General features: G+C 40.4%; 1 long non-coding RNA gene across 1 annotated transcript; it reads left to right on the plus strand.

Moving 5' to 3' along the window:
* Nucleotides 1-655: 655 nt before the first annotated feature.
* On the plus strand, nucleotides 656-24,731 carry LOC123944667. Its single transcript, XR_006818826.1, has 3 exons — nucleotides 656-813; nucleotides 16,416-16,551; nucleotides 24,635-24,731. It is a non-coding gene; the product is annotated as an uncharacterized LOC123944667 (long non-coding RNA).
* Nucleotides 24,732-25,666: the final 935 nt, after the last annotated feature.

The following is a 25,666-nucleotide window of genomic DNA, read 5'->3' on the forward strand; positions in this document are numbered from 1 at the left end:
CAGGTCATGATCTCAGGGTCCTGGGATCGAGTCCCGCATCGGGCTCTCTGCTCGACAGGGAGCCTGCTTCCCTCTCAATCTCTCTGCCTGCCTCTCTGCCTACTTGTATCTCTCTCTGTCAAATAAATAAATAAAATCTTTAAAAAAAAAATAAAATAAAATATATTATTCTGAAATTTTTGAAGTATAAGGTCCTTTGTCTTAGTATGTGGAATCAAAAATTTAATCCTTCAACATGTAGTTGATTCAAAAGCTATGGAGTACCCACTTTGTTTCCAAGTAATTTATCAGTATTCCCTTTATTTGGACCCCCCATTTTATGGTGTCTGTCATCTATTCTTTGATAACCACTTAAAGTATTTTATTACACATACTCCCAATCATCGCTATTTAAAGCCTGAAGACCTAGATTTTTTTTCTCTCTAAAACATCTTTAATGACCATGACCATTAATATTTACTCATAAATGCATTTGTACACAGGCTTAACCATAGTACATGAGTGAAGAAAAAGAGTTGTTACCCAGTTCTTTACCCTAGAATAAATCAAATCAACAAATATTTATCGAATGTCTACTATGTGCAAATAGCCCCGGACTGGTCAGCTTTTAAAAGCCATCCAACTTTTCACATTGACAAATCCAGGCATTATTATTTCAAGCATTGCAGAAACTGCCTCCATGGCCTTTAGGTGACAAAGGCTCTGACGACTCTGGATTACTTGGAATAAAGAAAGACAAGGAAGAGAAAGCTAATTAACAGACTGAAAAGAGGAGAAAAACTAACCTAAAATATCACCGATGGATTGCGTCATGTATGTATGTGTGTATATACATGTATGTGTGTAAGAGCTTAGTGCAAGAGTGTATTTTATATGTGTGTATATTAATACACAGATGAAGAGAAGAATGAGTGAGTTGAGAAAAGTAGACTTTGTTAAGGTGACATGAGAATGGGCATTTACATTTGAGTTCAGAGCTTTGCTTTAGAAATAGGCTTAACCGTCTGGTTACTGTTCTATAACACTAAGTCTTACGGTATAATGAAACAAAAATGTATCATGGTATAACAGAAAGATCACTCAACTTGGTGACCGAAGTTCTAAAACCTAGCTTGCCCTAAAATCTATTAGAAGATAACCTCCTCAATAGGTTTACGGTAGAAGTGACTTCTATGTTACAACTATAGCAAATTGTTGTAGGAGCCTAAGTAAGGAGTTAATTCGATCATAAGTAAGAGAAGACACTTGGATGCTCATTTGTAAAGGTTCTAATTGTTATTATAAACTAAATAAAAACTACCAGTAAGAGATAAATGTACATACTTTATTATATATTATACTATTTTATTGTACTATACCATTTTATACTGTATATTGTACTATACTATATTATACTACATCTTATGCTATAATAGTCTCTGCATTTAATTTTGTGAATCTGTAAAAGATAAATAACATACTGTCATACCACATCAAATAATTAAATGTGTTTCCTTAGTAAGGCTTGAAAGGGAGGCAGTGATAATTTCCAGCTTTACCAAATAGAATTAATCCTGGCTACTTTGCGTAGTAGGTATGTATATATGTTGGCCATTGAAGACATTGTCATTGACATTCTCACAGAGGATGTCTGGTGTCGATTTTTAAATATTTGTTTAGAAGAACTAATTTTTTAATATCCATTTCGCCTCCTATTGGTAGGCTAAGTTTAATTTCCAGTGGGAATCAAAGCAGACTCTTAAATAATCTTTTTAAGCAGCGTTTATCTTTTTCTAAAGTACCTGAAATTAATTTCTCAACTTTTGTGTGGTAGAAAAATGTTACAGCTCTATTATTCAAAGTTTACGTTTCTGTTAAGAACAGAAACTGTTGGTTATTAAAATCACTTTGAAGCCAAAGTATCTTCTTATATATCTTTTTAATTATTTGATTCTTTGTCTGTCAGGTTATAATTTATTTTCAATGCATACCCTAATTGCTCTGTAGTAAATTTTACATTTCTTCTCAGCTACAGTCTTTCTCCTCTCGGTAAAACCATGCTATTGGCCTTTGTAAATATAAGAATCACTTTCAGTATTACTATATTGACTTGGTCTCTTTCATTTATTTCCTTGGTATATTGTAATTAATGTCTTTGGATATATTCTAAATAAGATTTCACTTGGATGGTCCAGATATAAGTGCTAACGTTCGTGAAGAACTATTATCTTTAGAGTTATTTCTAATTTCATTTCATCTTTCCCCTCCTTTGACCAGTATTCCCAATACTAAGACCCTCTCACCTAGGACCTAGCCTGGATTCACCTGCCCCCTTGTGGTGTTCCTTTCTGAATAATAGTTAATTGATTTCTGAAATTTGCACTTGGTATTAAATATCCTGAAAAGAGAATTACTCTTGTCTAGCAGTCTAGAGCCAGAAAAGTTTTCTTCTCTTAGCCACTGGCTAACACAAGAAGAGGAAAACAGTGTAGTGAGTTTTTTTGATTTTTTGTTTCAGTACACAAGAAGGAAATTGGGCAAGAAATGAGTTGTTGCCAACGTGGATGGAACTAGAGGGTATCATGCTTAGTGAAATAAGTCAATCGGAGAAAGACAACTATCATATGATCTCCCTGATATGAGGATGTGGAGATGCAACATGGGGGGTTAGGGGGATAGGAGAAGAATAAATGAAACAAGATGGGGTTGGGAGGGAAACAAACCATAAGTGACTCTTAATCTCACAGAAAAAACTGAGGGTTGCTGGGGGGAGGGGGGGTTGGGAGAGGGGGAGCGGGGTTATGGACATTGGGGAGGGTATGTGCTATCGTGAGTGCTGTGAAGTGTGTAAACCTGGCGATTCACAGACCTGTACCCCTGGGGATAAAAATACATTATATGTTTATTAAAAAAAAAAAATGAGTTGTTGCTTGGAATAAGTGATGAAAGTGATGAAAATCAATTTTGTCTTGAATCAATATCAGTGACCTGCACATTGACAAAGTAAAGACATGTTTCAAAAGTTCTCATAGAGCAACTTAAAATCAAGTTTTTTCTATGTCAGTGTCTCCTTTTTTAGTGAGTGAAGAAAGAAGGGAAAAATGGCATTCTATCTTATTTAAATTTTAAATAGATTTTGTAAGCCTTTCATTAAGGATGAATTCATAAATATAAAAAACAAACCTGTGTTCTGTGTAGTAAAATATGTCTAATACAGTTGACACAAATACATTTTTGTTTCCCTTTCTCAAAAAGGAATCCCTTCACATGCCGCAGGACTAATTTTTTACATCTTCAGTTGAAATTAATAGAATTTGCACATGGAACAGGGTTGTATATGGTCAAGGAGTGAATTACCTACAAACAAAATCAGAGACATTTTGCAAGAATAAAGACTTAAGAATTCAGTCTCTAGTTAATAAAGAATAAAGAAAAAAGAAAGGCAAAAGGAAAGAAAAGAGGTATATACATAACTAATCTTTCTTAAAAGGAAAAGATGGATTAATAAATTATTGTTAACAAGTACATTTTTAAAGATCCTTGCCTGTAAACTGTAAAGTAAATATTTCTAACTGAAAAGAGTTCTATGCTGTCCTACCTCCTGCCCCTACTCCCCACCAAAATCTAATTTGATTGAATAATAGTGATCTTCCGTGGCATTTTAAACTTCATGTCACCTCCCTTGAGATCTGAAAGGAACAGCATGCAGGCTTTAATAAAGCTAGATGCAGTCCAACTGCCAAGTTTCTAGCACCCACCGCTCCTTTGCAGTTTCTCTTACATTTGTAACAGTTGACCTACTAACAGGTTCCCAGAAACACAGGTTCAAATTTTGGCAGGCTTACCTCACCTCTTTGTCCTTCCAAAGTACATAAATGCTAAACTGTGTTCACAGTGAGGAAGGGAGAGTCATTCCAATGAGACTTTTAAAATCAAGACCCTTTCTGCTCCCCACCAAGTTACTGCCATCCTCTCCAAAGGAATCAAATTTTTGTCAGTGTGCCTTTGGCATAATTTCTTCAGCCTGGATTAAAACACAGGTGACTGAGAGTCTACCTTATCTTCACAGGGCATTAGTCACTCTATAAAAGTTAAATTTATTATGAAATACTTTGTTTGTGTTAACATATATCTTCGCTGGGAAGTTGGAAACAAAGGCACGTCCTTTAAGACTCCATATGCGGAAAACACATCCTCCTTTGGAATTTAACCTTAATTTGAACCAAGATCTGTGAAAGAAAAGCACTTTAGTGTATTGTTCCCTTGCTCCACCCATCTATCCCTTATCTAAATGGGGTTACTGTTGCTTCGTGTTTTTTAACTCTTCCCATTCCAAACCTTGCTTTCCTGAGGTTAAAATTCATCTCAGTAGAGAAATGTATTAAAATCATCGTGACAAACAATTATGCTTTGTTTTAAGGATAGGTGATTTCATGTAACATGTTAATTCTGATCTTTGAAATTAAATACATGTATAGCCAGTTTATACTCACATATGTAGTCTGAACAAATGACATATTGTAAGGAATATTTTATTTCCTAAAAAAACTTATTTCCTGAAAATCTTCTCTAAGTTTCTCTTACTAGCATTGTCATGTTTGCATGGTTTATACTTTATTAGAAGTTAAAAATAATTAGTGGAAAAGTTCACATTAGGAATGATGATGAGGTACATTTGAAAGACTAATTTTCAAGACTTTTGTTTTCTTTCAGTTTGTTTGCGAAGTCTTTGCAATGCTTTCACTGTATCTAAATCTGTAGATGTCCCAATGCTCTTTATTAAAAGCAAAAGCAAAAAACCTTTATTGCTGCTTTCCCCATCATAACAGATTACTTGTTTATAAACATCAAAGAAACTATTTCCAAAAAAAAATTTAAGTTGACATTTTAAAAAAATACTGCTTATACGAATGCTTGTTTCTTTAATAGTGTCTACCAACAAACTTATAAATGTCCAAATGATTTTCTTTCACTGGCTTTTGTTACATTAAGGTAAAATCACAAACTAAAATTTAAATATAAACTTAGATTTTTGTTTATTAAAAGAACATAATTTTTATTTTTTAAAATTTTTATTTAAATTCCATTTAATTAACATATCCTGTATTATTAGTTTCAGAGCTAGAGTTCAGCAATTCATTGGTTGCACACCACACCCAGTGAAGAAAATAATTTTTAAAATGGACACATACTCATCCACTGCTCAAAACAACTATGTTCATGAGGCACCTGACTGGCTCAGTTAGTAGAGCATGCAACTCTTGATCTCTAGCGGTTGTAAGTTTGACCCCCATGTTGAGTGTCGAGATTACTTAAAAAACAAAAATCTTTGGAAAAAAATTGGTCTTGAAAAAAATAACTATCTTCAGTATTTTTAAACTGAAAATTTCCTAACAAAACAAAAAACTCACATGTTTGTGAATTGGTCATGTATTTCATTATCACACGCATATTTCATTTAAACTATAATATTGAAATTAGTTTTATGGATACTTTTTTTTTTTTTTTTAATATGGAACATAGGGGTGCCTGGATTGCTCAGTCAGTTAAGCATCTGCCTTCAGCTCAGGTCATGATGCCAGGGTGCTGGGATCAATACCCACATCGGGCTGCCTGCTCAGCTGGGAGCTTGCTTCTCCCTCTCCTCCTGCCTGTGCTCTCTCTCACTATCTCTGTCTGTCTCTCTCAAAGAAATAAAATCCTTAAAAAAAAACAAACATGGAATATATATAATACATTTAGGACATTAGAACATTTATCACAAGTAATATCAAATCAGATCATCGTTGCTCTCCACCTCGGCCCCAGCTACATTTATTGGTTCCACCCCAACCAACCCTCATACTGAATTGAAGCTTAGTCTTTAGCACTCAACACTTTGACATGCCGTCAGTTATTTAAATTCATAATACGTACCGTTTTTCATGAAAATTATACATTCACAGGGAACAATGAGTTGACAATCGGAATACTTTAATTTACCTCTCAGACTCAACTCCTTAGTTCCCGTGGACTTCGCACTGCAATTAGATGCTAATTTGATAAAACTTTCTTAAAAGGTAACAAGGCTATACACCCTGTTGCCTTACCAAACGCTGTCCCCCCCCCCCCAATTTTTCCAAGGATGATTTTGGGTGACTATCTTCATGATATATATAGATGCCTATATAGTTATATCATTCATCTATGGTCTGACCATAAGATAGCCATAGAAAGATCTTTCACAGCAGTAAAATGGTCAAAATACTGATGAAAAAGATAATGGGAGAAGTGATGATAATTAAGTATAAGATTGAAAAGGCAGATGTTAACCAGAATCAAAGGAAAAAAATAGAAGTGTGGACTTCATAAATTATGAGAAGAAACAATTTAGGAAAAAACTGAAATAAAGGAGTAAAAGGGTGAGAAAGAAGCAAAGATAATTCCAAACTGCCACATGAAGTAATGTTGGTAAAATCCCAAAATATTTGCAAAATTGAGTAAAAGAGATTATGTGTGTTTATAAAAATGTAGACAGTGGTGGTCTTCACATATTAAATTTTAAAGGTGTAAGGATGTAACAAACAGAATAATAAAATATTGAAGCATCCTTATTGACCACAAGGTATATTACTAGATAAAACTTTGTTCAATGAAATTAGAAATAAAATAAATAAATCCCATGGAAGGTATTTATTCTTATTAATCCTTATTTTTATTTTTGAAACAAAGTACTAACACATACTGAGCATAGGAGACACTTGAAATATTTAACTAATTCAAAATAATGCTTACTGAAAGAAAGAACACTGCGATAGAGTCACAAGAAGTGTGGATAACAGACTGTAGCAATGGATGAGGGTTAGGGAGTAAGAGAGATTATAAAACATCTAAGCCTTATTAATATATTAATCATTTAATGACTAACAGATAACTTAAAATACAAGTGAAGGTGAAAGTAGTGTTCTCAGAGGATATGTTTCTATCTTTATATGTGGAAGTCTTCAGTTTTTTTCTTTTTTCTTTTTAAATATTTTATTTATTTTACAGACAGAGATCACAAGTAGGCAGAGATGCAGACAGTGAGAGAGGGAAGCAGGCTCCTTGCTGAGCAGAGAGCCCGATGTGGGGCTGGATCCCAGGACCCTGGGACCATGACCTGAGCCGAAAGCAGAGGCTTTAACCCACTGAGCCACCCAGGTGCCCCTTCAGTTTTTTTCTAAAACTACATCTTGATGAGAGGATTGAAAGAGATACTAGAGAGGGTTTTATTGTTTGTATTTATCAATAATTCAGACAAAACTATACCAGGGTGCTAAGGATACAAAGTCAAATCGGACAGCTTCTGCCCTCATGGAAATCAGAGTCCAGAGGGAATGATGTAGCTATAAATAATTATAATACAGTATGATAGGTACCATAATAGAGGTAGGCTCAGAATGCTTTAGCAGAACAGGTGAAAGGGCATCTTGCCCTGCCTATGAGATTAAGGAATGCTTCCCAGAGGAGATTGTGTTTGAGTTAGGTGCCGTTGGGATTGGCAATTAAGGAGTCCATGGTGACTTTAATTAGAGCAATTTCTACTCTAATAAGACACAAAACCCAAATTGCAGATAATTAAGAAGTGATTGAAAAATGTAGAAATGGAGACAATGAGTGTAGACTACTTTTCCTAGGAAATTTCTTTCTAACACTTCTTACTTGCTACCTGTGAATAGATTTAATAAAGAATTTCACATTGCACAGCACAATTTAGTGCTATTGCTAATAATGGATTTTTTTCCCCTCCGTGTTAGTGAATAAATTGCATTCCCTTTGTACAAGCTCAGTAACATGAATCCTTCCAGCAAGAGCCTTACCTGAAGGAGGTTCAGATTTACACCTTTGCGTTGTGATATCATTGATTCTCAGTTCTTCTGTTCCTTCTCTATTCTGGAGTTTCAGTCTCGATTGCCAAGTATACCCAGGTGAAATGTTCTCTTTCCTCCCTCTCTTCCATCTTTCTTTCTTTTTTTTTAAAGATTTTATTTATTTATTTGATAGAGATCACAAGCATGCAGAGAGGCAGACAGAGAGAAGGAAGCAGGCTCCCCGCTGAGCAGAGAGCCCGATGCGGGGCTCAATCCCAGGACCCTGAGATCATGACATGAGCCGGAGGCAGAGGCTTAACCCACTGGGCCACCCAGGCGCCCCTTCCATCTTTCTCATAATTTCTCTTATATCTCTAACCATATATCCTCAAGTGATTCAAATATTTTATTATCTACACTTATCTTCCTAATGCCAAACACCAACTACTGAATAAACCAAAATTCTTAGAGCATTCAAGGCCCTCCAGACTTTTGTTCCAGCCACTTTCTTATCTTTATCTTCCTGTACCCTCCTCTTTCGTGCTTCAACTTTACCTTCCTCTCCATACACCCTGAACTTTCTGGCTTCCATTTCCTGACACAGTAACCTTCACCTGGAATTGCTCCCTTCCTGCAATCTCATGTCTAAATCCTGTCTGACATTTATGGTCTTACTTAGTTGTCATATTTCCTATAAAAGCCTTTTTGGATCTTCACAATACTACTTTTCTTCTCAACCTCAGTTGTTTGTTTGTTTGTTTTAAGATTTTATTTATTTATTTGACGGACAGATCACAAGCAGGCAGAGAGGCAGGCAGAGAGAGAGGAGAAAGCAGGCTCCCCTTGGAGCAGAGGAGCCCGATGGGGGGCTCGATCCCAGGACCCTGAGATCATGACCAGAGCTGAAGGCAGAGGCTTAACCCAGGCACCCCTCAACCTCAGTTTTTAAATGTGTGTCTCTATGCCATTCATTCAACAAAACTTTTCTGGGTACCTACTATGTGCCAGAAACCGAAAAGACCATTTTCTACTTTTTTCCCACAGTTGAGTCGCTATTTTATCTCACCACTCCTATCAGACTATAAATTCTTTGATATCAAGAATCATCTAGGGATGCCTAGGTGGCTCAGTGGGTTAAAGCCTCTGCCTTTGGCTCAGGTCATGGTCCCGGGGTCCTGGGGTCGAGCCCCGCATCGGGCTCTCTGCTCGGCAGGGAGCCTGCTTCCCTTCCTCTCTCTCTGCCTGCCTCTCTGCCTACTTGTGATCTCTTTCTGTCAAGTAAATAGATAAAAGATTAAAAAAAAAAAAGAATTATCTAATACAGCTCTTGAAGTGCCTATTACAGTGTTTTACACTAGTAATTATATAATAAATGTGTTGATTGCATTAATGAATAAATTAATCTCAAATGGAGATCCATCCCCTGAAATTCAATTAAACAAAGATAGCACCCAAATATTTTATCCCCCCTGCCATGAAGTTCTCTCCTACCATTATCTGCAAGAATGCAATTTGTCACTTCCTCAGTTTAACTGTCTTAAAATGGCATTTTTCAAAAAATGGTATTTGGCTTCCTTGTATTTGTTCTCTTAAATTCTTCCATCTTCAGCTTCATATATTCCATTGAAAGATTCCAGAAGTTATAATATTAATCAAGTCCTTCCACTTTACCTCCTTGACTACCACACTTAGCTGGTGACCATACTAACTTCCTTCTCAAAGGGGTCACTGGGGGTGCCTGGGTGACTCAGTCCCTTAAGTGACTGCCTTCAGCTCAAGTCATGATCCCAAAGTCCTGGGATTGAGCCCCATGTCAGGCTCTCTTCCCTGAGGGGAGTGTGCTTCTCTCTCTCCCTCTCTCCCTTGCTCTCACTCTCTCTCAAAATAAATAAATAAATAAAATCTTTCAAAAAAAATTTTTTTTTCTCTTCCTCATCATTAACCACCAGGCAGATTCAAATCAAAACCACATTGAGATACCGCCTTACACCAGTTAGAATGGCCAAAATCAATGTGGAGATTCCTTAAGAAAAAAAAATTTGAGGGGCCGCCTGGGTGTCTCAGTGGGTTAAAGCCTCTGCCTTCGGCTCAGGTCAGGATCCCAGGGTCCTGGGATCGAGCCCTGCATCGGGCTCTCTGCTCAGCAGGGAGCCTGCTTCTTCCTATCTCTCTGCCTGCCTCTGTGCCTACTTGTGATCTTTGTCTGTCAAATAAATAAATAAATAAAATCTTTAAAAAAAAAATTTTTTTTTAAGAAGGATCACTCAACTTGAGTCACTTCCTTCTTTCAACCTATCCTACATAAGGTAGCTGTGAATTTCAACTCAGATTATATTTCTTTTCAAATCTTTCCTCTTTCTGTGGCCATTAATAAAAAAAACTGTTCAATATTAATACACTTCCATTTCTTCTCTAATCTTACATCTTCTTGCTATTTACCAACAATCTTTAGTTTAAAATGTGCTTCCCTGGGGCACCTAGGTGACTCAGTCAGTTAAGGATCAGCATTTTGGTTTTGTCTCAGTTCATGATCTCAGGGTCGTGAGACTGAGCCCCATGACAGGATCTACAGTGGGTGTGGAGGCTGCTTAAGATTCCCTCCCTCCCTCTTCCTCTGCAACTTCTTCCTCTCCCTCTGCCACTTCTCTCTCCATGTGCACTCACACATACACACTCTCAAATAAATAAGTAGATCTTTTTTAAAAATTAAAATAAAAATAAAATGTGCTTCACTTATAGAACACTCTACATCTTCACTCCCATCAGCATAGTTTACTATCACTCCAGCTCTCTAGAACCCAGCTTAAAATCTGTTTTTAAGGTAACTTTTTTGATTAACCTAGATTTTTGTATCACTACACTTATTGTCTATATATTGTTCAATCACTAAATTAATTTGAATCAAATTATATTTATCCAACTTGCCTCCCTATCAGAGTCCTCTGTTAAGGATAGTATCTAATCCAAATAGTGTAATATTTAACACAAATCCCATACACTGATCTGTATTATTAATGTGAAGCTTTGCTCTTCATGATGATATTAATCTGTGGTTATCTGCCCTTTTGGTAAAACAAATATAATGGATCAAATAGTACACTGATATTCAACTCTTCTAGAATTACAATATAACCAAATGATCTTTATTGACTAATCAATCAAAACTTACAGAAAAATTAATGCTTCCATAACACCAGTTCCTAAAATATGGGTAAGAGAGTGAATTTGAGGCTTGAATGCAAGATAATAAGGAGATATCACAAGAATTACCAGGATGTGATGGTTAGGGGCTAGGGTTTAGAATGTAATAAGGAAAAGTCTTCTGCTTCTGACCAAAATAGAGTTGCTAAAATCAGATTAGTTCGTTCACTGGAATAACTACAAAACTTGGACAAAATACAAACTCACAGAAAAACCAAGTGAAAAAACAAAACATTTACTAAAAAGATAAAGAACTAAGAAGAGAATTTGCCAGTCCCACAATGCTGGAGAGACAAAAATGAAGTGCAATCAAAGAGGAGAGACTCAACTTTTGAATCAGATCCTGGAAAAGCTATGCCACAGGAGTAAAGATAAATTGTAAATAGAGTAACTTCCACTATGTCAAGGTGATCTTCCCAAATTCACACCTAAAACACCCACCAATACAAGGTGGAATTTAGAAGGAGGGGAAGGAAATTTGCCTGTGTTCTAGACCCTGCACTGAATAGGAGGCTGCCTACCACTGGAGGATGTGCACAGGGCATGCCGATGACTAAGATGGGAGCTGGAGAGAAGTCCTCCCCTGTCCCACCATGATCCATGCATCTAGTAGCAGGTAACAGCCATGTACTTCTGGGGAAAATAAAAACATGAGAATAGACTCCCTCTAGGCTGCAGACACAGAGAACCTGCTAAAATCTGAGGGTAGAGCAGAAAAACTGAGAAAAAAAAAATGCCTCCAGCTCTACAAGCCTCACACTGAACAGAAAATAGTGGCAACCTAGCCCATCACTGGAAAAATTTTAAATCTATGGACACTAAAGATAACTATAGCAACCACAAGACCCAACTCACCTCAAATGCTGACTAAGTTTGCTCAAATGCCCACATTAATGACCTGCGAAAGAAGAGGAATTACCGTTTTGGACATTTACCTTAGTTTAAATTGCTCCTTCATATAGAATATTTGACATTTAATTCAAACAAACAAACAAATGAGATACAAGTCTTAAAAAGAAAAAAGGACTATGTGAAAAGATAAGACAGTCAATAGAATCAAACCCAGAGATGACCCAGATGTTAGAATTATCAGACTTAAAAAAGAGAAGCATAAAGAGAGATATTAATTAATTTATTTTCTTTTTAAATATTTTATTTACTTATTTGACATAGAGAGAGCACAGGTAGGCAGAGCAGCAGGCAGAAGGAGAGGGAGAAGCAGGCTCTCTGCCAAGCAGGGAGCCCAATTTGGGGCTCAATCCCAGGACCCTGGGATCATGACCCAAGCCAAAAGAAGACTCCCAACCAAGAGCCACCCAGACGCCCAAGATATATTAATTTATTAATTTCAAAATAGTAACAAGGAGTCACAGTTAACTTCTCAGAGAAATAGAAACTGAAATAAAATGAAATAAATGAAAAAAAACTTTAAAGTGCTGAACATAACTAATCAACAACCTAGAAACAAATGTCCAGAAAAAAATAAGAAAATATCAAAGCAGAGCCCCACTAAAAGAAATCCTAAAGAAAGTTTATTAGGCAACTGGAAAGTGATGTGATCGCAGATGGAATCATGTTACCCTAGAAAGGGAAAATGTGTGAGATAAGGTAAGTGGATATTTACTATGTAAGGAAAAATAGAATACATGTAATAGATATTTCATTTTGTTCAAAAGAAACAAATCTATTAATATCGGAAGTTTAATGATCACAGCTAAATAAAGCACAAATTTGAGGAAAATGTTTACCCAAGTGCTCATCTAGTCTACACTTGAGTTTAATGTTGAGAAGCTCACTATTTTCTACTCTAGCTTTGCTACAAATGTCTTTATATTGAGCGATAATCTATCATCTTCTTGAATTTCTGCCTTCTGGCCCTAATTCTGTCCTCTACAATGATACACCATAAATAATTCTTATTTCTCTCACATATGTTTAAAATAATTATAGTACCCTCCAATGGAACAGAAATGTTTTATTCTGTAACCAAACTTCCCCAGTCTAAACCATCCTTCACAGGAGGTGGTCCAGTTCTCCTCTACCCAGTAATTTCTATATGTACCTCACTTTCTTGATATCTCTGAAAAAGATACCAACACATGAAACAAAGTCCTGTAGCGACCAAGGCATTTTTGCTTTCCCCACTCCATGTGTGCAGAATGACATGTATCTTTTATAAGGGGAGAAAACCATGCTATTTATTCATATGTAGTTCCTAATTTTACTCCTGTGAAAGCTCTGGCCTCAATAGGTTAGGACTTATTTTTGTTCACTGAAAGCACTCAAGTATACTTTCAGAATACTAGGCTAGGAATAGTGAGTGTACAAACAAAAATTGGTTGACAAGATGCTGGAGGCTATTTGAACAAATAGTGGACAGTGTATGGCCTAAAATTATGACCTTTGGGATGTCAAAGAAGGAAAGGTTGGTGTAATGGAGCTATTGATAAGGCATATTAACTAGTTTTGGATGTGTGGGCCATAAGAAGGATGAGTCAATGATGACTATGACCTTTCAAGCCTTAGTAACAAAGAAAATAAGAAAACTATGGAAGCCAGGATGTATGCCTTGTTACTGAGAGAAATGTGTTGCTGTAATTTAAATGTATTAGATATTCATGGAAATAACTTATAGACAGGCATAGAAATAAGATGGGAGATTTTGTTGGAGGACAAGGATGGACTTTTAGCTTGATACATGGTAGCTCAAGCCATAAGACAAGGGAACAAAGGCCTATCGATGTGCTCTAGCCAAAGACTGTCAGGAATATATCTGTGGTTGAGCAAATTGGCTTTATTGCTTATTTGCAAATAAGACCACACACCATAGGGAACTGTGTGTAATCTCACTGAGAGGATGTTAGAGATGACTTATTATAGGACTGGGGTTTAGGTTAGATGCCTTGCGGGAGGATTCAAGACAGTAGAACTTTGAAATGGTTACTGTCAGGATGTGGGGTAATTCTATGATTGAATATCTTAAGGAATCTTTTTTTTAAGATTTTATTTATTTATTTGATAGAGATCACAAGTAGACAGAGAGGCAGGCAGAGAGAGAGGGGGAAGCAGGCTCACTGTTGAGCAGAGAGCCCAATGCAGGGCTCTATTCCGGGACTCTGGAATCATAACCTGAGCTGAAGGCAGAGGCTTTAACCCACTGAGCCACCCAGGCACCCATATCTTAAGAAATCTTACCTAGAAAGAGGGAAGACTGGAATAAAGCTAAAGCTATAATTTGTAAAGAAGCAACAGTTACTAGTATAATAAACATGAGAAACGTTTGTTGTCTTTGTGGTTTTCAGTGACTTTATTTTCCACTGTACACAGACAAAACTACAAAGGGGTCTTTTGTCTCACCTCTCTACAGTTAGAGTGTCCTTGTCTAATGTTGGTGTTCAGTAAAACACCTAGGCCTGTGAATCCCAGGCCAACTCCTAAAAATACTGTAGCCTAGCTACAAGTGTCAAGCCATTTTCCAAATGTGAGGGGTTGGTTTTCTCTCTCAGACCAACGGACTTAGCCTTGGGAAAGAGCAGTGGAAGTTGGAATAGGCAGAAAAGATAGTCATGGAGATAGAGAAGCAGTCATGAAAGGGTGGAGAGCAAGGATAGGCTGGTGCCAGGAGGTCCTTGGTGAGAGGGTAGTCAACATTGCTAAGAGTATTTAGAACTATTTGGGACTCAGGGGAGGGAAATGGAGTAAAAGCATCATTGAGTCAAGGTTATCACTGATGATCTTCAAGACAGAAATTTTAGGGGGGGGATTTTTGTTGTTTTTTTCAAGATAGAAGATAAGGGGCCACAGATCAAGTTGCATGCAAGGCCATGGAGAAGGAGATACTGGGGGTAAAGACACTCATTTGAAAAGTTTGGCAGTGAAAAGGAGAGCAAGGGAATCTTAACTAGAAGATTTTGTGAAATCAATTAAAGGAGTTTTTCGCCCTAAAATAGAGATAACCATTGCATGTTCGAAGCTGAGGAGAAGGAGCCATTGGAAACTGCAACAGTGAAGATGCTAGTAAAGCAGTAAAAACAGAGAGGGGTCTGAGATTAAGAACTTTGGGACATGTGTCTGTCCTGGAGAGAAGGCAGGACTCCTTCACATCCTGGATATAGCAGAGAATGTATTGGTACAGAAATAGAAATGTTGAGTTGGAATATAGGGTAGATATGGGAATGGATGACAAGCAAAATCATCTTTTTTCCCTTTTCCTTTTTCAGTGAAATTAGAAACTAAGATCATTAGCAAAGGAGAAAGGGAGATACAAAAGCCTGGAGAAGGTTCGAGTCGTCTGCTAAGAAGTTGTTTAGTAAATCAACAAAAGATACCATTTTCTATTAAGTCACTCATTTTATTAAAGAAGAAAATGCAACTGTTGCTGTATATTATGAATTTACAGAGGATTTAGAAGTGAGAGTCCTTTTATTCCCAACAAAAGAGGGGTTGCCATCTTTTTACATTAAGAGTGGTCCAAAGAAACCTTTTAATTGGGGTATCCAGCTAGATTAAATATTACTTGACACAAATAATTTGTAACTTTTGGGGGGACTTTTGAATACTGTCTCTCCCAAAGGAAAAAAAAAATCCTGCTGTTTTCAAAAACTAGAGAGAACATCAACCAGAAACAATAACCATCCAGAAGGGTGAACTCCGGAATATCTAGAGCAAAGAAAATTAACGTTTCCACTTGCAGTTCCAATCACGGACCCCCGACTTTCCGCTGAATTCTGTTTATGTGTATCTAAATAACGAGCTGGCCTGCTCCTTCCTGGTATTAGGTGTGATTGAGAGATAACTCACCCGGCAGCGGCCACGGCAGTTTTTGTGCCCGCCGGAGCACATGCTCTTGTGAGCATCAAAAGGAGATGAAGCCTGATTAACCATTTTGAAATCTATCGGATGAGGAGAAGTCCTTACAAAACAACTTTTATACGCTTTAATTAAAAACGTGTTCCGGCAGCTCAGAGCTGAATGGGCTTCAGGGGGAGCAGGGCTGAGCCCGTTGCTATGACGACACCAAATCTTTTCACGCCTGGCCCTTCCCCAGCACACTCTGTCTAGCTCCGTCCAGCCATTAATTCGCCTTCATCCCCTCTCTCACTGCCCCTGTCCCTTGGTCTGGAAGTCTGTGGAAGACCCAGTGCTACCTACTTTTTCTGCCATGGCATCTCTTCCTCACTCTCTTCCATCATTTCATCCCGTATTTATTTCCCTGGCCAATCCCTATTTTCTTGTTTCTCTTGAAAACAAGTTTACTCCCTGAGTTGAAAACATTAAAAAAAAGGGGGGGGGGGGCACAGCATAAGAGTTACTGCTAATCACCCGTGATGATAAATTCATTTTTAATGGTCTTGAGTGTAATTGAGAAGGATCTCACTGTGTTCTACTTTTTTTTTTTTTTTTCAGATTTAACACTGTCTACTACACCACTCTTTCTGTTGCTGAAGATAAGGCTGAAATAAAAAGGACTATGGTTTATTCTGTTAACTTGTGCTTATTAAAATCTCAGGTTATTCCACAGCAGTCTCATCTGGTAACAACTGTAAGTGAATGTAAGACTTTGAAATATGTCCTGAAACATCACAGACCTCCCTCTATTTAAGAAGGCTCTTGAATATTTAAAATGTTGTTCTTATTATACAGAGACGTAAATAAAACCCAGCATTGTCACTTGTACCATAGGAAACAAGAATTGGGTGGAACTTGCCTGTCACACAATCTTACTTGGCAGAACCTGTTATCTTTGCAATCTTGCATCTAATGCATTTATAGACTATAGTATTATTACACAACTTCTGAATATTACTCTTGGAGTCATCTGAGGCTTTACAACTTTTTTTAAAAATTTTTTATTTATTTATTTGACAGACAGAGATCACAAGTAGGAAGAGAGGCAGGCAGAGAGAAAGGGAAGCAGGCTCCCGGCTGAGCAGAGAGCCAGATGCAGGGCTCGATCCCAGGACCCTGGGAGGGCTCGATCCCAGGACCCTGGGAGGGCTCGATCCCAGGACCCTGGGAGGGCTCGATCCCAGGACCCTGGGATCATGACCTGAGCTGAAGGCAGAGGCTTTAACCCACTGAGCCACCCAGGCGCCCCAGGCTTTACAACTTTTCATTTTGATTACAATTCCAATTTTCCTTTTCACCTCTTCTGTTTTATAAGATAGATGAGTGGAATGCATTGAAGATCATTTCTCATTTGTTCTCCCTACTTACCTCTGTCTCCTCTTACTGCGATTACACTCCCAAAGTGAATTGTCAGATTCTGTAAGAATTTCCTTTCTAATTGCCTGACTCGGTAGAGAGGTAACTTAAGACACAGGTGTGGTCTGGAGTGTTAATCCTCACCATAGCATGGCCCAGGGGTCACTGCAGAGAAAGTGGGTGAATCCTTCAGAGCCATGGAAGCCCAGACGTTTTGAGTCTAAGATTCCAAACCATAATACAACTTTGAAGCTCTACCCTCTGCATCCCCGAAATTGAAATTTAAAAATTTAACTTCTCTTTAGAAGTTTTCTAATGAACTTCCTCAGTCTCTTTACTATATAAAACTCTGGCATAATATATTCGTAATCGGTGTGCCACAAGTTCACAAATACTCTAAACTCAATCTAGTAGAAGGGACAGTATTTCCTTTCAATGAACCACCCCCACCAAGCTAGTTTCTAGGTTCTTTCCTTATAATTTAAGAACTTCCCACATTTTGAGAAATGGAAAAACTTATGTATAATTTAAGAACTTTCACGTTTTGAGAAATTGACTTCTTATCATAGTCATACTTAAAATGTGAAGAGTCTGCATGACCTAGCATTGGATGGCATCTCACAGATGGACCAAGTCTCCTGTTGATAATTACCTGGTATAATTTAAATGAATTAATGAAGTTTAACTTTCTTATCCCCTTCTCAGAATTAAGAATTAAAAAATCAAAAGCTTATACATACTAACAGTGTTTTCCCACCTAGGGCACTTAATTTGGATCAATCTTAGGTAGGTACTAAAGGGAGTAAATGTATACAGAGTGACTAATATGCATTCAGGTATCTGAAACAGGTTTTAGACCTAATAAAAATGTATCCTCAACGAGGCATTTTACCTAAATATCAGAGAAAATATTCCATTGGCAAAAGGTTTTGTGTTGTGAATATAGTGCTTCTCCATTACGCTGATAAGAAATGGGAGTCCTTCAGTTCTTGACATTTAAATCTACTCTGGACCTGGCCTGGGAAAACTCTGAAGGGAATAATCTTGCAGGTGAGTGGACTAGAAAATGTAATAAACAAGTCCTTTCCATCACCATATTCTATGGCCCCATGATTCAGTGAATCTCAAGGCTAAGTGTACTTAGGAGTTGCACTTTAGATAACACAGAATTTTCATTTCTATTGAGATGTTTTACATTTCCTTCCCTCCTAATTTTGTCTCATAGCCAAAGACATCCACATGAAAATTATGGTATCTTTTATTTAGTAATTCATCCATCCTATGGTGCCCTGCTTACCTGAAGTCACATAATCCTTTATGTGTGCTCCGGCACTAGACAAATTGTTTATGTGATAAACCACAGGACTGTCCTGTAGTTTCTGTGGTCTGGTGGATATATGTCAGAATTAAAGTTTTTGGTAGTTGTTTGGAACATATTATTATTCACAGAATGGTTCTTAGACTACGTCCAGAATGTAGTTACTCTGAAGTACTCAAAATATCATAAAAATTAATGCCCAGCTATCTCTACCTACACAGAACTTATTCTGGTCATACATGTTGTCTTAAATTCATATTCAAGTTGTTAATCAGTAAAATCTAAACCATTGCCCTCTTCACCCTGTATAAATGCATTTCTCTCCCCAACATTTCTAAACATGTGAGGGAAGCAGCTATCCACCACATGTGGAACAGCATGTCACAATTAAGGACAAAGATGACCCACACCCAAAATGTACTGGTCACCGAAATTTAAACCTTTTCTTTAAAAGGTTAATAAAAAGTGGGGTAAGGGTCCAGAAGAGAAGGCACTCACTCTTTGATAACTTGTAATAAGTATTTGGAGCTTAATAACATCTAAAGAATAGCCCTATCCATGAACTTCTTCCTTAGAGTCTCAGAATATCGGCAAGGTAAGTGTTTTATATCCTTTTTGATGTAAATGAGAAAGATTTCACAAAAGTAAATATATGTTTTAACATGAGTTATATTCAGGATGCTGTTCCATAAGACAAAAAGATGAAGGTAGGAAGAACTGAAGGCTTCTCTTAAATCTTATCTACCACACTGGATTTTTTTCCTCTTCTTCCTCCCCCAAGTGCCTAAAAATTGAAGTGATCAGAGTTGTAGGGGCTAAATTTGTAAAGGTTATTCCACTTGATTATTAAATATAAATTCTTATATTTTGTGATGAGAATAATGCATAGGTGGAAATCTTAAATCTAAAATACTTTGCTTGATTTCCTCAAATCAATTGATCACTTTATTGCTTTCATGCTTTGGGGACATTTTGTAGATGGCAAGGTCTCATGGATGCTCGTTTAAATCAGATATTTAATTGTATATGTGCACTGTGTATATCAGAGCCAGCACATGTATACTCTAGGGTGGGGGGGGGAGGGGTGTGTGTGTAATTCTCTGGAGAAATAGGTGAAGAACTGGTCATTTGAAGACTGGGATAGTCATGACTAATTGGCAAGGAACCACCAGTCCTAATCCATAGTTCTGCCATAGCAGATTTCATAAGTATTGTTGCAAAACAAAAACAAAAAACCTTTAAATTGTTTATTATTCTTTGTCTGACTGAAATAAAACTGCAATGCCTAACTTCCTCAGTAATGGGTGAAGGGCGCAACTGGATTGTGTAGGAGGTATAGCCAGTAATGAAACGACTGAAACCTGTATTTTAGACACTAAGCTATAGAGAGGTCTTCTTGGATCATGAGTCTTAGAGAATTTCCCTCTGTCTCTCTGTCTCTCTACTCTCTTGTCTCTGTCTCTCTCTCTCACACCCAAACACCCACACACACTGGGTGAAGACACGTGATACTGCCTGTTTTAGTCTCTTTTTCACCTCCGTTCACTCGGCAGAGCAGAGAAGCAAGGGCTAGAGGTGGCTGAAAGGGAAGGATGGCAGTGGAACCCGGGAGGAGGCGCCGACGTCCAGGTCATGGTCCAGGACAGAGTCCACCCAGCTGGAAGCAAAGCGGGTGGCACAGCGCTCGCGGCAGCCGGACCCTTCGTCCAGATGCAGGACGTGGTGCCCCCGCTATCCTGGCCCAGGCACCTGGAGCGCTCTTGTGCGCGCAATCCGTGCGGTTGGATGGCGTGAGAGCAAGTGGGGAGAGCCTGAGCAGAAAGGACTCCAGAGCAGGGGCGATTTAAAGCCCCGTTTTATCGGTGCTAGGGTGCGAGCAAAGCTGTCGACCCGAGGGCTCTCCGGGTTGGGCGGTGCGGCCGGGATGCTGGGGACCCTTCGCGCTCAGACAGGGGCTCTTCTCCACCCTTCCCGCCCGCACACCCCGGGCGCCAGGGACCGCACCGCAACTGGAGGCCTGGAGGGAAGAGAGTAAACACCCGGCCCTCGGGGCGGCCCTCGGGGAGTGATTGCAAAGGGAGACACGAAAAATAAATCAAACGAGAGAGCCGCCCCGCCCCCTCCCGGCGCTGTCTCCGCGGGCGGCGCCACCCGTCCTGCAGCCTCCGGCCGGGCCCGCGCCCCCCGCGTTCCTCGCGCCCCCGGCGCCCAGGGGGAGCCGCAGCCTGGGCCGGGCGGTCGGAGACCGCGCCTCGGAGCGGGTCCCAGGAGCGCGCCTCGCCCTCCCGCCCCGCCCGGCCGGGCCCCTCGGGCGGGATAGAGCTCTGCTTTGCTCTTTTCGTTGGCCAAGCACAATTGTGTTATTGGAGATAATGAATTCAATCCCCATCAAAGGGCATTAGGCTCGCCCGGGCCCTGGAGTTGCTGATGCCTTTTTTTTTTTTTTTTTTTTAACTAGGAATGAAAGGCTGTGGAGAGAAAAAAAATTCTCTGGGGGAGCCTTTCCCCTGATCGCCGCTTTTGAAGTGAAGGGGCCCGGCCATTGTTGTTCACCTCGCGGCCCATACGGCTGAAGAAAGCCTGGGCTTTTGATGGGCTGAGAACCGCCTCAGCAATGAGCACCACGTCGGGCCGCGCGGCCTGCGGGCAGCATATGTCTCGGGGCGCCCGGGCACCGTCTGGCGGGCGGGGCGGCAGGCCCGGCGGGGAGGGGGCTCCGCCTCGCGATCGGCCTGGGAGGCAGGGACCAGACACAAGGCCCGCACCCTGAAGCAGCGCCCCCGGGCCCCCAAGGCCTCCGGCCGGAGGCCTCGGTTTCTCGCGCCCACTTCGTGGCTCTACGCAGGGGTACCATCGTCTGTGGTTAATCAGTTAAGATCTCTGACCGGGAGCCCAGCCCTTTAGAGGCGAGGGTGGGGAAGGCAAGGGTCTGGCGAGCCCAGCCAGCCAGGGTGGTTGGAAGTCTTTATTTTTAAAAAACACTGGAACCGAACAACTAAGGTGGCTGGCTTAGAGCTTGATGAGTCTGAGAAGGCGGACCCCTCCGAGAGGGGCATCCGTACCTCACGCAGTTAAGATCTTTCGCCTGTGACTCCACCCGGCGCAGCGCGACCGGGCTCCAGGCGGGGGTGAGGGGACAAGCGGAGGGTGGGCAGTCCTTCAGCAGCACGCCAGCAGGGCAGTTTCTCCAGCGTGCGCGGCGTCCCGCCTCGCAGTTCTGAACCCAGGACAGAACATTAGCATCAGATCACCTTTTCCAAAAACTTGGTGCACGCATTTAATTAAGTTTACTTTCCGTGCCCTCAATGTGAACTTCTCCCACCTCGATTCACATCCCAAGACATTTCTCTCCCCGCCCCCCCCCCCCCCCCCCGCACCCCGGCCCGCCCGCCCCAGGCCTCTCTCCTCTAAAGTCTCCAGCCGGAGGGTCAGCAACCAGAGCTATCTGTTCTCCTCCTGGTCTCCAACCCCCGCCACCCACCCCGCCCCCCAACCACCAAAAGATCCGGGTTACCGGCCCCATTAATATACTAGCCAGGCATAACAAAAGGAAGCGCGTGTCGGCAGAAGGCAGTGTGACTCCAGGCAAAGGTGAGGAAACCTGGCCGGTGCCCCGCACTGCAAGACGGCTCATTGCAGTTTGAGCTCTCGAATCGGCCTCCCCCTAGGCAAAATCGGTGAAAGACGCGGTGGGAGCTGGCGCTCTGGACAGAGCCGATGTTGGGTTTGGCGTTTGTAGCTGGGCTATGGGAGTGAAGAAGCTCGAGGCTCCCAGGTGGGACTCAGAGCTAGGGGAACGTTCCAAACACGCACCCGTCACCTGTATGGGGCAGAGAAAATCAGCGGAGTGTAGCGCTAGAGGGGAACCTCCTTCCTCCCTCGTGCATAATGGGTCCTCTAAAGTAAATACATAAATGAAACAAACCACCACAAACCCCTTACATTTTTCTCATTAAGTTGCTTATGTTTTAAAATAACCATTCTTTGGTGTGAGAGGGGGAAAAAAACCAAAAACTGACCTGGGACATGATTAGACAAGCAGAGGAGTAACTAAAATTTGGGGAGAGAAGGGAAAGAAATGAAAGAGATTTCCCGTTGAATGCATTGTTCCGTATTTCCAAGCAGGACTTTGGAGGTGGTGGTGGTGGTGGTGGTGGTCTGTTTTTTTTGGCGGGAGGCGCATATTTCCAGGTTGTTCTTCTGGGTTTCAGGGATTTTTCTTAAAAAGCCCCTGATGTAATCTTGAGGAAAGAAGTAGAAAGTCAACCCAGGGAAACATCACACTTAGAACACTGAGTCAGGCCTGCCCTAGTGCTGGCGGTCCTGAACTCGATCTTGATGTGACTTGACCAGCATCCCACCTGAATTCTGAGGTCCTCAAGCATCTATTCCATTTAAGCCCTTTTCTTCCCAGATTTTGAGAGAGAATATTCTTCTTGTATACTCTACAGTAAGTAGAACATAGAGAACCCCAAAATATCATGAAATGGCATCTAGAAGGAGGGATGCTTCTCACTTTCTGGGGCTACAAAGGGGAAGTTTATGCTCACCATGAGCTTTGCTCTTCCACTGTGTAGTCACAGCTGACATAATTGGAGAAATGAGGAAGCTAGAAAAAAGAAAGGTAACAAGTGAGGATTTCCCCCTTGTCAGATTAAAAAAAAATGTTTATAGCAGGAAAATGCATGCCTTTTACAAGTTAAAGTTGAAACAGGTGGGTATTTTCCAGCTCCCTATCGCTTGCTAGAATGATGACTGGAGGGGGCAGTGGGAAGGTGAGGGCTGCAGTCTGAGCTGTCCAAAGTTCAATGAACCGAGCTAGACTGGGAGCTAAAAGAGAAACACCAATGAAACTATTATGGTCTTAAATGTAAGTATTTGGAAGAAGAAAACCCAGAACATTGAAAGTAACCTGTTATCAAATGTTACTCAGATATACCAAATAGGATCAGTGGTAGAGTATAAAAGTTACAGAAATGGCTGCTTTAAAAACAAAAACCAAAACTTATACCTTGCCAGATTCTATTTCTAAACGGTTAAGGTTGTAAAATCTTCTAAGTTGTTTCATTTTATTACATTCTTACTCTCATGAGTTTCTATTGATGTTAACGATTCTGTTTGAGAAAATCTTATTTCTAAATTTTAGCATAATTTCATGACCTATTTATCCCAAGGTAGCTTATGAATAATCAACTTTTGCACGTAATTATCTTGAACTAATTAGACATGATCTTAATCCATTTAGTTGCAAAACACATTATACTACAATACAAATAAGCAGTTAAGATTTGATTTTTTAAAATTTACTAAACATCTATTAAATAATTTAAGCAATTTTATCTTTTCAATGAGTGTTTCCTCTTGACATATTGAGGTATCACATTAAAATACATTATAGCTAAATGTTCTACAATATTACTGCTAAATCAACAGAAAACCAATTGATCTTGAGGAAAGGTTAATTAATTTGGGCTACAGATCTCCTACTTTGGTCTGCATTGAAAAGAATTTGTATTGATTGTAGGAAATTTTTGCAAAGAAACTTAGTAAGCATTTTTGTAGAATTGAGATCATTTTTAAAAGTACTAAAACAACAAAATTTTTTAATGTTATCACTCCAGGAATTCTTTTCTGCTATGGCTCATTCAAATCTGTTAGACTCCTGAGAAAAATAATGTTTTTTATGCTTTCAGTGAAATAAGTCCAGCATTCTAGGCTTCAGAAAATGAAAACAGAAGTTAAGAACATTAATAGGATTGTTTGTTTAATCCCTCCTCCCTTAATAATGCTTGTCAGTTTATTCTGCTATATAGTTCACGAAGGGACAAATGGAAATTAAATTTTATCTGTGACGTAAACAGTGTAATAACCATCACGTAGAAAACAGACCGAGCTGCCTTTTATTTGGGAACACTTCTAAGTTGTGTAGTTTCTGGTGAGCTTTCCCGCTAGCTGAGTCTAGGTATCTTCTCTTTTTATCAATTTAAAAAATGTGTCAGTCCTGAAAAAAGGTGAAAGTTAACATGTGAAGTTCTCTTCCCCAGGAATATATTGACTCCCAAAACATTTTTCTTTTTCTTTTTCTTTTCTTTTTCCCTAAAAGTGCTCGGTAGTGGCGTCGTCACTGGATCGGAGAGCCTCGGAAGCTTTGCACTAGAAGGTCTGCAAGGAAGGTTTTTTCTTCTCCCCTGCCTCCTTCCCCATCCGGAGTCCCCTCCCCCATCTCGAGGGAAAATCCTCAATAAAGCGAGCCCGGTGGACCGCGGCTGAGCGGTCAGCATCCCCTTTCCGCCCTCATCTGCAGGAACGAGTGTCCGAGATGAAGAAATAGAGAAATTTGAACACGAAAAGGGGTGTGGGCGGGGGCCAGGGAAGGCGGCGCGCTCGAGAAGGGTCGTCGCAGCACTCCCTCGGAACCACAGATGTTTTCCTCCTGGCCCTGGGGCGCGGCGCCCCAGCCCCGGGCGTTCCGGCGTTTGTGTGTCCGGGTTTCCGAGGAAGGGATTACGCAGCGGGAGCCGCCGCGGCAACGCGGGCGTTGGGGCAGCGGGAGCGGTAAAGCGACGCCTGGCCTTCTTTGTTGACTTTTAGGTCTCGGGCTCGACCGAAGATTTATTCGCTAGGAGGGGAAAATGCCCAAACAATACAGAACTAACTGCACTTGTCACCCCGAGATGCCCGCGGTCCTGCTCTGTCCCTCTTCCCCGGCAACCGCCCGCCAGGGCCCCCGTGCGCGTCCTTCCTAACGCGGCGGGCGCAGGTCGCCCAGACGCGGCAGAACGCGCTCAAGGTGTCCGGAGCTGCTTTACTGCTCGGAGGTGGCAGAAAAGCGCGTGAGAAGCCCACGAAACCAGGTCCCTGCGACCCACCATGCTAGCTTCTCAGGCCCGTTTCCAAAGTGGCCTCTGCCAGCAACTTGCGGCGCCTCGCCCCCCGCAAGCCCAGAAAAAGTCTCTGCCAAGTAAGACAGACCGAGCTGAGGCCCACTTAAGCCTAATGGGTGGAGGCAAGACACTGAAATTGCTAATATTTTAGGGAAGGGAACATCACCGAGGGGAACGCGAAAGTTAGAGGATATAGTCTCAGTGGGGCTGGTAAAATTCCTCGGCCCAAACTCACGGCCTTATGTTACATT

Source organism: Meles meles, chromosome 6 (genome assembly GCF_922984935.1).
Source record: "Meles meles chromosome 6, mMelMel3.1 paternal haplotype, whole genome shotgun sequence".
NCBI lineage: Eukaryota > Metazoa > Chordata > Mammalia > Carnivora > Mustelidae > Meles > Meles meles.